At 37.3% G+C, this 13,905-nt stretch overlaps 1 protein-coding gene across 1 annotated transcript in view; it reads right to left on the bottom strand.

Annotated features, from left to right (window-relative positions):
* The window catches only part of LOC308194636 (uncharacterized protein), a 201,012-nt gene that overhangs the window by 93,122 nt on the left and 93,985 nt on the right, over positions 1-13,905 (bottom strand). Inside the window, exons 14-17 of the mRNA XM_080590772.1 lie at positions 5,514-5,758; positions 3,457-3,541; positions 2,148-2,201; positions 1,398-1,779 (exon numbers count right to left, since the gene is read on the bottom strand). The gene's annotated coding sequence lies outside the window, so the exon portion shown is untranslated. The remainder of the gene's footprint in view (positions 1-1,397; positions 1,780-2,147; positions 2,202-3,456; positions 3,542-5,513; positions 5,759-13,905) is intronic.

The raw sequence follows: 13,905 nt of genomic DNA, 5'->3' as shown, positions 1-13,905 counted from the left end.
ATGCACTGATGTGTCTTCTCTTTTCTTGCAATGCTGTGTTCACTGTGAACTATTCATTAAACATGTTTAAATAACTGCTTCATTAAATGTATCTTCACACCATTTTGAAACACATTCAGGTTCTAAACTATCTCATGACCATGGTACCTAATTTTGCTTGTGACACTACCAGTGTTCCTGCAAAAACTGCTTCTGTTATCCTTTCCCAACATTAATTCATAAATACTGCTATATTTTGGTTTGGAAGAAGTCTAGTACTGTTATTTTTAATGATGGATCATGCTTTCTTCCTTTGGGAGATAAAATAGTCAAATTATAACAAGCTGTTTTGCATTGCTGCTTCAGGCTGCCTCTGGTCCAAAAAAAATCATAGTAAAACAAATGCCTCATTTGACTAAATAATCAAGCACATCACTCTTTAGAGAGAGCAGTACAAAGCTGCAGGGTTGAAGAATATGAAAGAAACTTGCAAAAATCAGTCAGTGTACATAATGGCAATAAATATACCTGAAGTTTCCAGTTCTGTTTAAAAGATATGAGTTAGTACTGCAGACAAACAAAACCTAGCATATGATGTATGAAACACACTGCAGTGACCCATTTAGAGATACTTAAAGGAAGGACAATATTGTCATGAACAGACAAACAACACACAGCAGAGAAAAACTGTATATAGGCTCTGGACTCTGACCATTTCGAGGACACTGAATTTCCAAACAAGCTCTTTTCCTTTCTCTCAAATCTTTATAGGAGTCACTAGATGAGAATGTAAAGAGAGAAGAACATAGGAAATAAAGATGATAAAATTTAAGACAGATCATTACATTGTTACATGTGAGAAAGAGGATGAGATGAGAAAAGCAGTTGCTAGACAGTGCTATCAGTGCACTATAACTGAATATGAGATACTTGATGAGTGCTCAGATTAAATTAAAAAAAAAAAGTGGTGAAATACACAGCTATTACACAAAATTATCAAACCAAATTCCATGGAATGAAAGACATATCCCAAATACCATCTGTACTTATTCCGATATCTCTCTAGTCAAATCACAAACCATAATTATAATACTCTGGCCTCAGAATAACAACAAAAAAGACAAGATATTTTTATTACCAAGTATCAGTAACTTGGTAATTTATGTTACCAAATACAACAACAAGAAACATCACTGCAATTGCATATCTATGCCCTTTAGCTGCTTTGAGTACCTGCATCTCAAGGACATAGTGGAGTTCAAGACCATACAAAGAAAAACACTGAAGTGAAGGAGCCTATGGAAGAGTTGGCTTATGAGAGACTAAAAAGACTGTCTCCTTACTTTGGAGAGAACAGGGCTGAAAGGGAATGTTTGCAAGTTTGCAAAGGATAAATTGCATGTAAAATTGCTACTCACCAAATCCGGCAGTCCTTGTAGTAGGTGCCCATAGCATCCATAGAGATGAAATTGAATGCATGAAGAGTAGCTGAGACTCCTACACTGACAAGGATGTGGTCAAAAAATTCCTCTTTTTCAGGTGGTCTGAATCAGCAAGGCAAAAGAATTATAGTGTTGACCAGGACAGAGAACTAACAGAGAAGTGCTAAGCAGGGCAAAGGCAAACAGTCCTTGTAGACCCAGAACAGTATCACAAGCCAGATGCTAGCATCTGAAGGTCTAAGACTGTGCCTAGAGTATAGGACCTGGCATCACTCATTGTTTCCCAGTGCCAGATGTATCCCAGCTTGGTTGCATCCAGGATCCATGTCAGGGTGACAGTCAAGCACACACCATCTGCCTGTCAACATGATTCCCAAAGGAAAAGTAATTAGCAAACCTCATCTCATGGCTTAACACAGACCATGTTTGCCCCTCCACCTAAATAGAGCCTTTGAGCTGTAACAGTTTGGTAAATACCATCCACCTGTGGCAGGCCAAGTAGCAGTGAGCAGCAAGGCAGCAAACACACATAAGCCAAGCAACAATAAAGTTTTTGTTAGAGGGAAGAAATTGCTCCAAGCTGCAGTTTGACAGAGGCACTGAGAAATCAAACTATATTACTAGGTACAGCCACATCACCTTTAAATAGTTATGTTAGCAAAGAACCAGTTTAGTTTAATAAGTACTGAGCCCCTTCATTGCTATTAACCAGCATGAGTTACTAACATGTACTCATTTATTCACTGTGAGCCAATCTGTCTTCTGTCTACAGGGTTCTGTCTGTAACAACAAAAAAAAAAAGAAAAATTCAGCCAGTCTACCATTAATTATTTTATCTCAGTTACACTTACATTAATCTGGAGTAAATTCAGGGAAGAAAATTGAGACATTTCTGATTCCAAGCCATATAATTGCGATGAGGGTCTGACCACACAACATGCACATAGAGAAGCTTTTATGCCCACTTAAGCATGAGCTGCATGCATGCAGGCAGCCAGCTTGCACCTGGCATGTCTACAATTACTACCACTTCCTTTTTTCCCCTGTCAAATCTTCCTCCCTTCAATGAATGCACTTCATGGAGTTTTGATGGATGGCAAAGAGTAGGTTAAACTCTTGTCCCAGTTCTAGATAGACTGATGTTAAGCATCAGAAAGGAGAGTGGCCAGAAGAGCACTGCATATCATTCTGCAGATCATTAACTAGTAATGTAATCTGCCCTACTCTAGGTGTCACATCCAAGAAAAGACCACAGAATTAGAAACATAGTGCTCTGAATGGAGGAATACTTGGTGTTCCTCTCCTTGCCCTTTATGCAAGCTTTGTGGTAAGCAGCCAAGCAGAAATCAGTGTTTTACACAAAATGTCTCAGAACCTGATAGCAACTCCAAACAGCTATCTAGCGTCACACACTCTGATGCGGTTATGTAATTTATATATTATGATAATCTGGTTTTCATTTAGCCTACTAATTCAATAACTGTTCCATTTAAATAATTGGCTGACTCCCCACCCATGTTGAAGAATATGCACACCATTAGATCACAAGGATACCATTAACTTAGACAAAATGTCATGAGGATAAAAGAGATTTTTCACAGAAAAAAGTCATTCACTTTCATGTGAGTTTATCTGTTAATATATACTTCAAGATAGCCAAATTTTCAGACATTTAGAAGAAAAAAAATAATTCTAACACTGTTTGAAAGGATCACATTCAACTCTTAAATTTGTTTTATGAAGAAAAGGGTTTGGTTTTGTGGATTTTGTTTGTTTAGTTTTTATGTATACATTTACGATGCTCTTCCCCAAAAGTCTTACAGATAAGCAGGCTAACTAACAGTGGCTAGAGAACAGCAAGAGACTTTAAGAAGATCAGCAAAAGTGACAATAAACCCAGGAGAAATGACAAGACCACATGATGCTTCCAGGGTCATTTCTACTGTCAAATATTCCTTGTCCTGGCTCTGTAAGGCTGTGTCCAGCTCAAGAAAGCATCTTTAAAATAATACAGATATTACATTCAGTTACCTACCTTTCTTGAACGATTCTCCAGTTCTCTGGTTCTTCAGCTACACTGTGTCAGTCCTAGCCACAGGGTGCAGTGCTGTGTCTCCTGTCTAAGGGAAGGATGCAAACAACATTCCTAATGAGACCAGCTGTGGAATTAGGAAGCACAATTTCATTGTATGATACCAAAAACATAAGAAAGCTAAGCATTTATAAAGCAGGGTCTTTTGAAACTAATGGGTATTTGCCATTGTCTCAAAGTAATATGGGAATGACAGTCATATAAAATTCAGAAGCAGAAGTAGCTTGTAAAAATAATAGAAAAAAGGCCTAAAGAAGCAGCTGGGACTTTTAATACAAAGTTATGATAAATGTAAATGAATTTCCTATTCCAGTTAAGGCTACGTAAACTGTATGAAAATTCGAGAAGCTGGTAATGACAAGTTACTTATTCAGATAGTAAGAATGTATTGCAGGGCGTAATTCAATATTATCTAAGTAGGCAATGATATCTATTATGTCTTTTGTACCTCTTCTTTACGCATTAAGATTAAAAAAAAAAAAAAAATGGAAAGAAAACAGAAACATCTTGGGTCCTATTCTGGCAACAAAAAGCCCGGATTTCCTAGGTGTTTATTTAGCATAGTGTTATTTTCACAGATCACTTCAAATTTTACAAATGGTCTTTTTCATTGCAGTTTTTCAGGCCTATTCTGTTAAAACATAAGAACCGAAATGTTTCCATATACTCACAGATTTGAAAAAGTTTCTTTTTCTCATCTAAATTTTCTGTTTTCCATTTGTTTCCTTTCCGTCCCATAATTTAAACCTATAGGAGGAGGTTCTACTCCCAAATAAATCTTTTTTTCCTATTGCTTTGAATATCACATACGTTTTCTATATAGTCAAGCTATTCATGTTTTAGATAGTTTTGTGGGGGGTTTCTTTAACTTTGACATTACTTTCTTCAGCCTCCTCATCATTTTCAGCTTCCTCTCATGTCTTAGACACGGATTAAAATGTGCTTATAAGCCAGGCTGACCCTTCTGATAACCCCGTAACCATGTCTTACGTACAAGCAGTGTAGTACTTCTGCCTAGGCCAGGAAAGACTGAAAGCAGGATAGCAGTGGGAGCTGAACTTTTCTGCTCATTTTAGCAGGGCTTTAGCTAAACCTGGAACTGATGTGACAAGAGCCCAAAACTCAGCGGTGATGGGCATACACAAACTGCACCAGTACAGAAACTTAATAGTTTCCAGTACAGGAGTTAGCTCCCAACACAGAAAACCTTTTGCTCCCAACGTACACAGGCTGTCATATTTGGGTAGAGGAGAATATTTTACCATGCTTCTTTGTAAATGTACGACAGTGGGATCTGATTGCAAAGCACACAGATTAAGCAATGAGAGGAACTGTGTGGACCTGTCCCTGCTAACCATGTCAGGAGTCAAAAAACAGACCCGATGCAAAGATCCTTCCTTGAGAAAATTTCTGATGCAAAAACTGCTACAGTTTGGGGGCACTTGCTCTGAGACTGAATTCAGGTTACCATGAAAGGCATTATGAAACTCAAGTGCCAAACCAGCAGAAACACCACAGGCTCTGAGCATAGCCACTTGGAGTTTAACATAGCCTAAACGTTTAATGGCGTGTTTTAGCTGATGTTCCCTGACTGTCCAACAGCCTTTCAGTACAAACTTCAACTTGCAATGCCCTCGTTTATCTTTCACTGATTTCAAGCCCTTGAATTCCACCAGATGTGGAATGGTGGAATTCTGACACTGACAAACCAACCCATTTATCTTAGGAAGAACCAAAAGCAAATAAGAAAATGACCCTGCACACCATGTAAAGTCCCCTCCGATATCTCTCTCTGGAAAGAGAAAATGCAAGACAGAAATTCTTCTTTCTTACTCTTATGATCTAAGCATATTTTTTCTCAGTCATATTTTTAAAGGAGTTGAGTTGGCTAACAATAGTGCTTAACACTGTCAACTCTTTGCTTTTTACTGCAATAGTTGGGATAAAAAATAGTTCATTTTTATCACAGAGATCTGCCTACAGTTCTTTGTTTGGTTTACCTTCTGCAACATAATAGCTTGTTGCTATGGTATTATGTCAAATAAGCAAAAAGTACTCCTCAGTCCTCAATTCCAAGCCCTCCACATCCTCTGCCTCAGCTTGGCCCCAAAACATGATTGCCAATTTCTGTAGAGCACACAGCCAGCTGCTGCAAATATACTCATCTTGTTTACTCAGCTTCAGCTCCCCTGTTTCCTGAGCAAAAGTCAATGCCCAAGAGCTTTAATTGTTGATCTCTGTTCACCTGCAAGATAGCAAGAATAAGAGCATAAACAGTACTAGTTCTACCACCACCACAGACTGGAAACTATGAACTATAACTATGTCATTAATAAGATTCATTAAGTTTGGAAAGAATAACTAAAACAACCTATAATTTCTTTGACAGCTCCAACCGAAGGGCAAATTTCTTCTGCCTGTTCTACCCTGTGGAGCTTTCATTGTATGTTTTTACCCAGAGGACCAAAACATACTCTCAGTTAGTACCATGATATAACTAAAGTTAATGGAGTTACCCTGGTCTAATTGAAGGCATAGTTTATTGCAGCAAATGTTACACTACAAGAAATTGTTGAGAAAAATTCCAACCATCAGCTTTATATATCATTCAGTTTCCAGAAGTCTGACTTAAAAGTCTTTAAATAAAATTCTACTGTAGTCTGTAATGGTTATCCTGCTCCTCCTCAAAAATCAACAACTAAATAATAAACATGTTAACACAGATTAGCAGATTCTCTGCTTCTATCAGCTTCATTCACTATTCTGATATCTGTTTTTCAGATGTTTTTTGGTCATTTGGTGGGTTGGTTTTTAAATCCATTTAAAATTAGTATAATGCCAGGAATCTTATTTACAAAATGTTATCCAGTGAAGAAGCTGTGCCATGTACATTTTACATGCATGGGAGCACAGATGTCAATTTCTGCCTGTGTGCGTATGCACAGCAGAGAGAAATGGCTTGTCCTCATCTCAACTGTATTACTATGCTGTAAGTAAAGGTATCATTCTAGTACCTGTGGACATAGCAGTTATAACTGAGTTTAACCCAACTAGCTCAGGTGCCAATTAATGGTAACATCATGACAAATTTGACAGTTTGAAAGCCATTATGTGGTAAAATGTGTCAGAGGCTTGCTGCACCTCTGCTACTGCCACCATACTCACAGCCAAACTATTTCATTAATTCCCCTTTTTCTGCAATTAGATCTTTCAAAGGAGATTAGGTATGAGACAGGACATGTAAAGTGAAAGTCTCTGAATGTTAAAATGTCACATCAATTTACTCCACATTAACCTTACTGGAAATCTGTATCACCTTGTTCTTACAGAGGAAGTATTATCACTATCACAGTTCTACAAATCTCTGCCATTGCTATCCTTCATCTCATCAGGAGCCCTTTGACATAAAATGGCATTAAAATTAAAAGCCTGTACTTCAAACATTGATAGTTGATACTGAGATTTGGTGCCTTAAATCTGTGCATTTTTTATTTTTTTAATTTATTTTTTATAGCTTTAAATTCACTCTAGTCCTTAAAAGTAGCTGTTTGCATTCTGGTAATTCTGAAAGCTTCTGGAACAGGTAATGGAGTACTTTTAGTCTTCTGATTATTTAACTAACGTTCGGGAGAGCTTTTCCCTTTCACTTTTGCATCACATTTCCTTTTTGTTTCTCTGTGCATTTTAACACCTTTAGGGATAGAGTATTTCATTACTGGACCAAGTCTGCATTAGCTAGAAGCACTTTTTCTGGTGTGCATCTCTGTGACTTATTCACTCTGTCTTCAATTCTCTTTTTGAGAATTCTGAGAAATTGAAATTCTCTTGTGCTACTGGTTTGCACAAGATGCCTCAGAAACTGCTGCTGTCAAAGAAAAAATAAAAATAACAATAATAACAAAAAACCCTCTGTCTTTCCTACGTTTGTTATTATTATTATCAGAGGGAGTCTTATAAACTGAAACCCTGTCCCCAGCTATTAAATGTCTCTGTCTTTAGTTCACTATTTTGTTCTGTAATTCTGTAAGCATTGCTCAACCACACTGAAGTACTTACAACACAGGTCCGAATGGAAGGATTCTTCCCCCTCCTCTATCCCTATCCCCACTTTTTTTTTTTTTTTTTGGTACCACATGGTGTCTGATTTTAAAATTTAAGCAGTCGTTTGTCCCATGCTTGCCCAGTGCACAAATAGCTCCAAATGTAAGGCTCCAGCTCACTCACACCCTTCTGTTTTCCTGCCTGATGGCAGGAAAAAGGCAGGTCAGGATGCAGATGAGATGAACTGTTTCAAGCTCCATTTGGCCTTACTTGTGTGAAGAAAGCATGGCTCCCTGTGTCATTTCTCCCAAAAGAAGCAGACAGGGAAAACATTTAAGGACCCTTTCACAAGGGATCTGTCTTCAGGTATGTTTTTGGCCAGCAAATTGGAAAACACATCATGTCTACTCACCCACATTTGTTTTTCTGTTGATATTTTGTACTGCTTCACATCACTATAGCTTTTGAAGTTTTCTTATTTTAAGTAGAGCCAACAGTTGGAGACTGCCTGTCTGGTTCTACCACTGCTGAGCAATTTTTCAGTCCTCAAAGGTACTTTAGATTACTGTATATGTATATATGCATATATATGGAGAGAAAGAAATATATTTATACGTATGAAAATCTATAAAAGCAAAAAACTGGGACATGACTTTTTTGAAAGTTATGCCTTTACACTGTTTTCTGTCAGAGCTGATTTTTTCTACTTAAACGTTCTTTCCTCCTGTCCAGGTCTACTTTACTGTAGATTTATGTACCAGTCACCTTCAAGTATTTCCAAGTTGCTGGAGTTTGTTCAGCTTTGCACACACTAGAGATGGCTTCCCAGGGTTTCCTGTTGGCTTCCTTTGGTCTTAAGAAATTGATCTGTGCAATTCCAGTTTTGTTCTCACAAAAAGCCCAATTTATTCATTTATAGGAAAGGAATACTTTCTTCTTAGCTTTTCCTCGCAGACCGAAGTCCATTACCTTCTGTTTGCTGCAGATAGATACAGGGATCTGTTGCACCAGGGCAACCTACACCCTTCACTAACTGCTTACACACCAAAGCATGGCCCTGCACAAATGGTTAAGTGCTGGCCCATGTTGATAGCTGAATCACACAGGCAGTCAGAAGACTGTGCTTGCAAAAAAGGATGAGGAATTCAAATGTCTGGCCATGGAAGGGAATGAGCCAACTGCAGCTGCAAAAGCCAAAACCAATGGGTTGCTCAGGGACCTAGCAACACAGCTGGCATGAGCCAGACCCGCTCCACCATAAATGAATGAGTCCTCTGGGAGCTGGAGTTAGCTACTGTCTGTGAATCACTCCAGGACCTGCCATGCCCCTCTGTAGACAGTATGCATCTTCTGTGGCTTGGGATCACATGAAGATTTTGGTATGTGACTCAGAGAAAAGGAGTTAGGCCAACCCAGGACTAACATCCAAATACCACACACATCTTGCTGCATATGTATCTGTCTTTTACACTAGAAGGAATGACTCAAATCAGACACATTGTTGAGATTATTTTAAGCAAAAGCATTGGTGTTCTCTAAGGAAGATTTATCCCCATTCCACTTCCTAATATCAGGCACAAAATGACCATGACAGCACTCTTTTCTGAATACCATGAGTAGCTGTTTCTGAGACAGTTTGGTTAACAGAAAAGCATCTTTTAAACTGATGGTTTATTTCAGTTTGTGTTGTTGTTGTGTTTTTTTTGTTTGTTTGTTTTGAGGGACCATCTTCATCCCAGCCCAGTGCTTCTGTGAATTTTACTGAAGATTTGGCATGTGATATAAAATATACAGGCATGGTGTTTGTCACTGAAAGCTATTGAAGTATCAAATATTTATCACAGTTTAAACTTCTGTAATTGGTACTATGGGATTTGGGACACGGCTGCACAAGAAACTAAAAATTTTAAGGTACAGGAGAGCACCAAGTGCAGGGACTTATTCTCTATTTTTATACTCCATTACATAGAATTTTTTATGACACATGACACTAAGTCAATATTGCCCAGTGGTTTGATTGATATTTTCTGGAGAGAAAATAATAACAAGCATGAATAATAAGCATGAATGGATAGTCCTGGGCCTGCGAGATCTTATATGGATTTAGAAATGTTTCAAAACACTGTCACTCCTACAGACGGGAAGAAATTATTTGCCCTTTTTTTTTTTTTTTTTTTAAGTAACTTTCTATTCATCCAGGATTGTACCAGACTGTCATTGTAAAGTCTAGCCATTTTCCAGGGAAATTATGTGTGAACTTGCAATAAGTTTTAATAAGTTTTTTCTAACCTCTAAACATTTTTGAGCTTTTCCTAGTGTTACATCCTGAAAAAATATGTATCCTAAGGATGCTGAATGTTTGAAAAGACTATCATGGGAAAGCTAGGTTGAATAATTGGCTTCTTGCATTCATTTCTTAGTGGGGCACGTGTGCTGGTCATTCTTATTGTGCCTGGCATAGTCTTAGTCCAGCTCCTGTGAACATTTGTTTCCTGTGGTTACAAGTCTTTCCCTATGTTGTTGACAGCTTCATTTTTCCAGAGAAGCAAAGCTGTAGTGTGAGGTCATCTCAGTTCACCGGCTATCCCACAAAAAAATAAAAAATAAAAAAAGGAATAAGAAGATCTGGTATACTACAGAATTTAGTAGTTAGAACATACTTAGAGTCATCATGTGCAACATGTTATAATATATATAAAAATATATATTTACTCGTAATTTCTCTCCTGAGAAAAATATGCAATGAGTTATAACTATAGAATTAATATGTCAAATTGTGACTAATATATCAAAGTAAATTAAATCTTTCTAACATTATACAACTATCAGTTAGCTTTTTTAATAAAAAGGCATAAAATCTATATACAAAAATACATTTCTCATCCTTATTCTAAGGCACTATACCACATATCTTAAATCAACAATTCTTGGAGACCATTTTTTACATTTTGTTTGTACAAGATCTGCCTTGAACAGTCACAGTATCATCAAAATTTCCAGCTAAGACTCTTAGTCACCACTGTACACAGAAATTATCATTATTGTTAACACTGTTATTATTATTGCTATTGGCAATGGAGGAGAGTTTCTCACAAGTATGCTCCTTTGAATTCTCTCTGCTCCTGAGCCTTTCTACCTTGATTGAAACACAGCCTGGAGCAAGACAAAGGTGTAAGACCCAGGAAAACATTCTGAATTGGACAGTCTGGGACAAGTTCCTAAACCTAGGATATCAATGAGAACTCTAACTGCAGCGGTCCAGGATTTCACATTGTCAATTTACCTAGCCATCAACGAGGCCTGTTATAACATGGCTTGTGCCAACTTCAAACTCAACAATTTGACCGCATTTTTAAGCATCTAGATGTGTGGGCCCACATGTTAAAAGTTAAAGGAAGAGTTGACTGTGTTCTCACAGATTCTGTCTTTTCTTCCCCATTGTAAACCAATGCAGGCTGGAGATGGAGGTAATACAGAGAGACATACGCATCCCACAGCACTGTGAAGAGCTGTTCCTAGAGGCCCAGCCGAGTTCCCTGAGTTCAAGCCAAGAGGCCAAAATGAAGGTGGCTAGGATGAAACTACACCATTCATAGCATACCAGGCTGCACAGTGCCCTCTCAGTTATCATTTCAATCAAAACAAACACTTACAAAATGAATAACTGCCTTGACTATTTAAACTGTTAACCTTTTTTTTTAACATGGCTGTTTATAATTAGATTTCACAGAAAGTCAAACTGGTGGGTTTCTCTGAGCTTGACATTTTTATCATGTGAAATATGTTGGATCAGGTAATCATAAGGCCTTAAGGTCAAGTAACATGACTGAATTGCTGTTAGCAATTAAACGTGCGATAAATAACAGTATCTGCTGTAGCTAGGAAAGATCATGTAGGTAGCTTCATGTTCTGTTTTATAAATCATATTAAAAAAAGTGTATGGGTTGTTTTATATTAAACATGGTGGTTACATGTGCCAAAGATTTATTAGTCCAGTCTGTCTTATGGTGAGTGGCTGCAGTCCAGATTCATGTGGTAGAATAATAAAAAATTTTAAATGGCTGTAGAAGCTGATGGACCAAAATGGAGTGAGTTACCCGATTGGCTACCAGTGATGTCATAGCCATGGCTGCAGCTCCATATATGTTTACGAGAGGTTTATTCTCCTTAATTTCCACCTATATCATAATAACAATCAGACATTCTAAGCAGTCTGTTTCTAAGAGGTCACTGAACTTTCCTGGTGACTGGAGTATTTCAGCCTCATCTGCTTCACCCTGAACTTGGGGCCTGCAACTGTGCCCCTGAACTTCCCTGCCTCTCAGGGCTGGTCATCATTTTCCTAGGCACTTTGCTGGAAAGACTGTATTTAGAGTTAGGGTTTACACAGGCTATGGAAGAGCTTTCTGTTCCAAGTACTTAGCAGGAGATCCTGCAAACACTTAAACACATATATAATTTCCCTTTTGCAAGTAGCCCCACTCACTTCAATGTCACTATTATGTGAACAAAGTTAGATCCCTGCCTAAAATTTTCAGGAGACTTACTACATATATTTTCAGATGCCAAGAATGCTGAGGGCTCTTAAAGAAAATAAAAAGAAATAGATGCATGATTTGGACTACATACAGATTTTTCCCTAATTGCTTTAATCAAATTCCCACTAGGCATTAAAATTAAATTGTCTACGTTAGCTGAATTCCACTGGTCATTACTGGCTGGCAGTGGCTGATGTATCAGATTTTCTTTCCTTGTCTTTCTTACACATGGGTGTATTAAATATAGGCATTACTGGGATGTCTGGTAGCCTCTCAGAGAAGTTCCCTTAACTTAAAGAAAGGATTTTTCTAAATACACTATTTGATGGTTTAAAGTGATTGAAAATTCAAATTTTGCTCTTCCTTTTCAGAATATTCCTGTCATGCAATCTCTTCCATGAATTTTGAACTGAACCTTGTATTTCTATTGGCCTAACATGCAGGTTCCATACAGTACAAGTACATCTATTTGAAGGATTTCTTACAAATTCAAAATTCCAGTCTGGTGTGCACTGACTAAACTGTTATACTGAAGAACAGAGCAAGTTTCTAGAGCTAAAACCCTAGTTGCAAATAATAATAATAATAATAATAACAATAATAATTCTTAATTATTGTCAAAATAAATAAATAAAATCATAAGGGCAAATTTTTTTTTAATTCGTGTTTATCTTTGTCTTTCTTTTCCTTCCTTTTATATATGCATTACTGCCTTCCAATTAGCGTTAGCTGTTACAAACAACACTTTAGTAATTTCTTTCAATAACCTACTTCTTAACACATCTGAATAGATTTTGGTGTGGTTGTTTCTCTGGTAGAATCTTTATCCAACCACAGTGACTGCAAAACAATTTGATTCCTGTGTCCAAATAGTGAAGTGTGTGTGTCAGTACTGTGTCTCAGCATTCCCTGAGGAGCAGGCACTTCGTCTAAATTGAATTATAAATAATACTCTGATGCAGGAAGTAATAGTCTAGTAGCAGTTTACTCTTAATGCCATAGTTTTATTTATTAGTTTTGGCTGTCTGATAAATATAGAGAGGTTTTAATTTAACATAACAGTTCTTTGCATAGATAGACAGCCATTACTGGTGTAGCCAAGTAATATTCAGTCTCATGGGAGACCCTGTCAAAAGAGGAAACAATATCAATTTAATTATTTTACTTTCTGAACACACTGCAGCTAAGTGTCTTGGGTATTGACTTCATGTTTTTCTTCAATAAATGTAGCATGTATTATGGTACCAAGTTTAATGAGCCTTTACTTTTTTTTTTCTTTTCTTAACTGAGAACTGAAGAATTCTTTATTAAACAGACATGTAAGGAACTGTATTAGCTTTCTTCTATACAGTTACGATTTTTCTACTAGCTCTGCAATTTCATTGTAAATTTGGGGCCATACTGTAGCAAAACTCTAGGGATTTCACATACAGGAGGTGTTTAATGCTCAGAATGTTTTTAGTCATACATTAGTAATCAAAATAATTTGTTTTTTAAACTCTTCTAAGTAAAACATTTTCAGGAGTTACCAAAAAAAAAAAAAAAAAGGCTAGAAAAAATACACTCTCCTAAAAAATATTTGTGAGGCCTAATTATCATGTATGGGCTCCTGTAAGAACATTAGTAATAGTAGTAGAAAATTACTCTTGGATTATTGCTTCCTGCACAAGAGGGTGTTATTCAAAATATAATGGAGACAAAACCATTGCTCAGAGAGTGCTGAAATTTTTGTGACTGCAGAAGGCTAGGAGTTGGACATTGACCCCATAGCTATTTGAAAGCCCCAGTGAGGCCATATGGTGGCTGCACAGAA

The sequence above is a fragment of the Anser brachyrhynchus genome, assembly GCF_964034855.1.
Source record: "Anser brachyrhynchus genome assembly, chromosome: 4".
NCBI classification, from domain to species: Eukaryota; Metazoa; Chordata; class Aves; order Anseriformes; family Anatidae; genus Anser; species Anser brachyrhynchus.
Note: the sequence above shows the minus strand (reverse complement) of the source record. Positions and strands in the feature narration are given on the sequence as shown.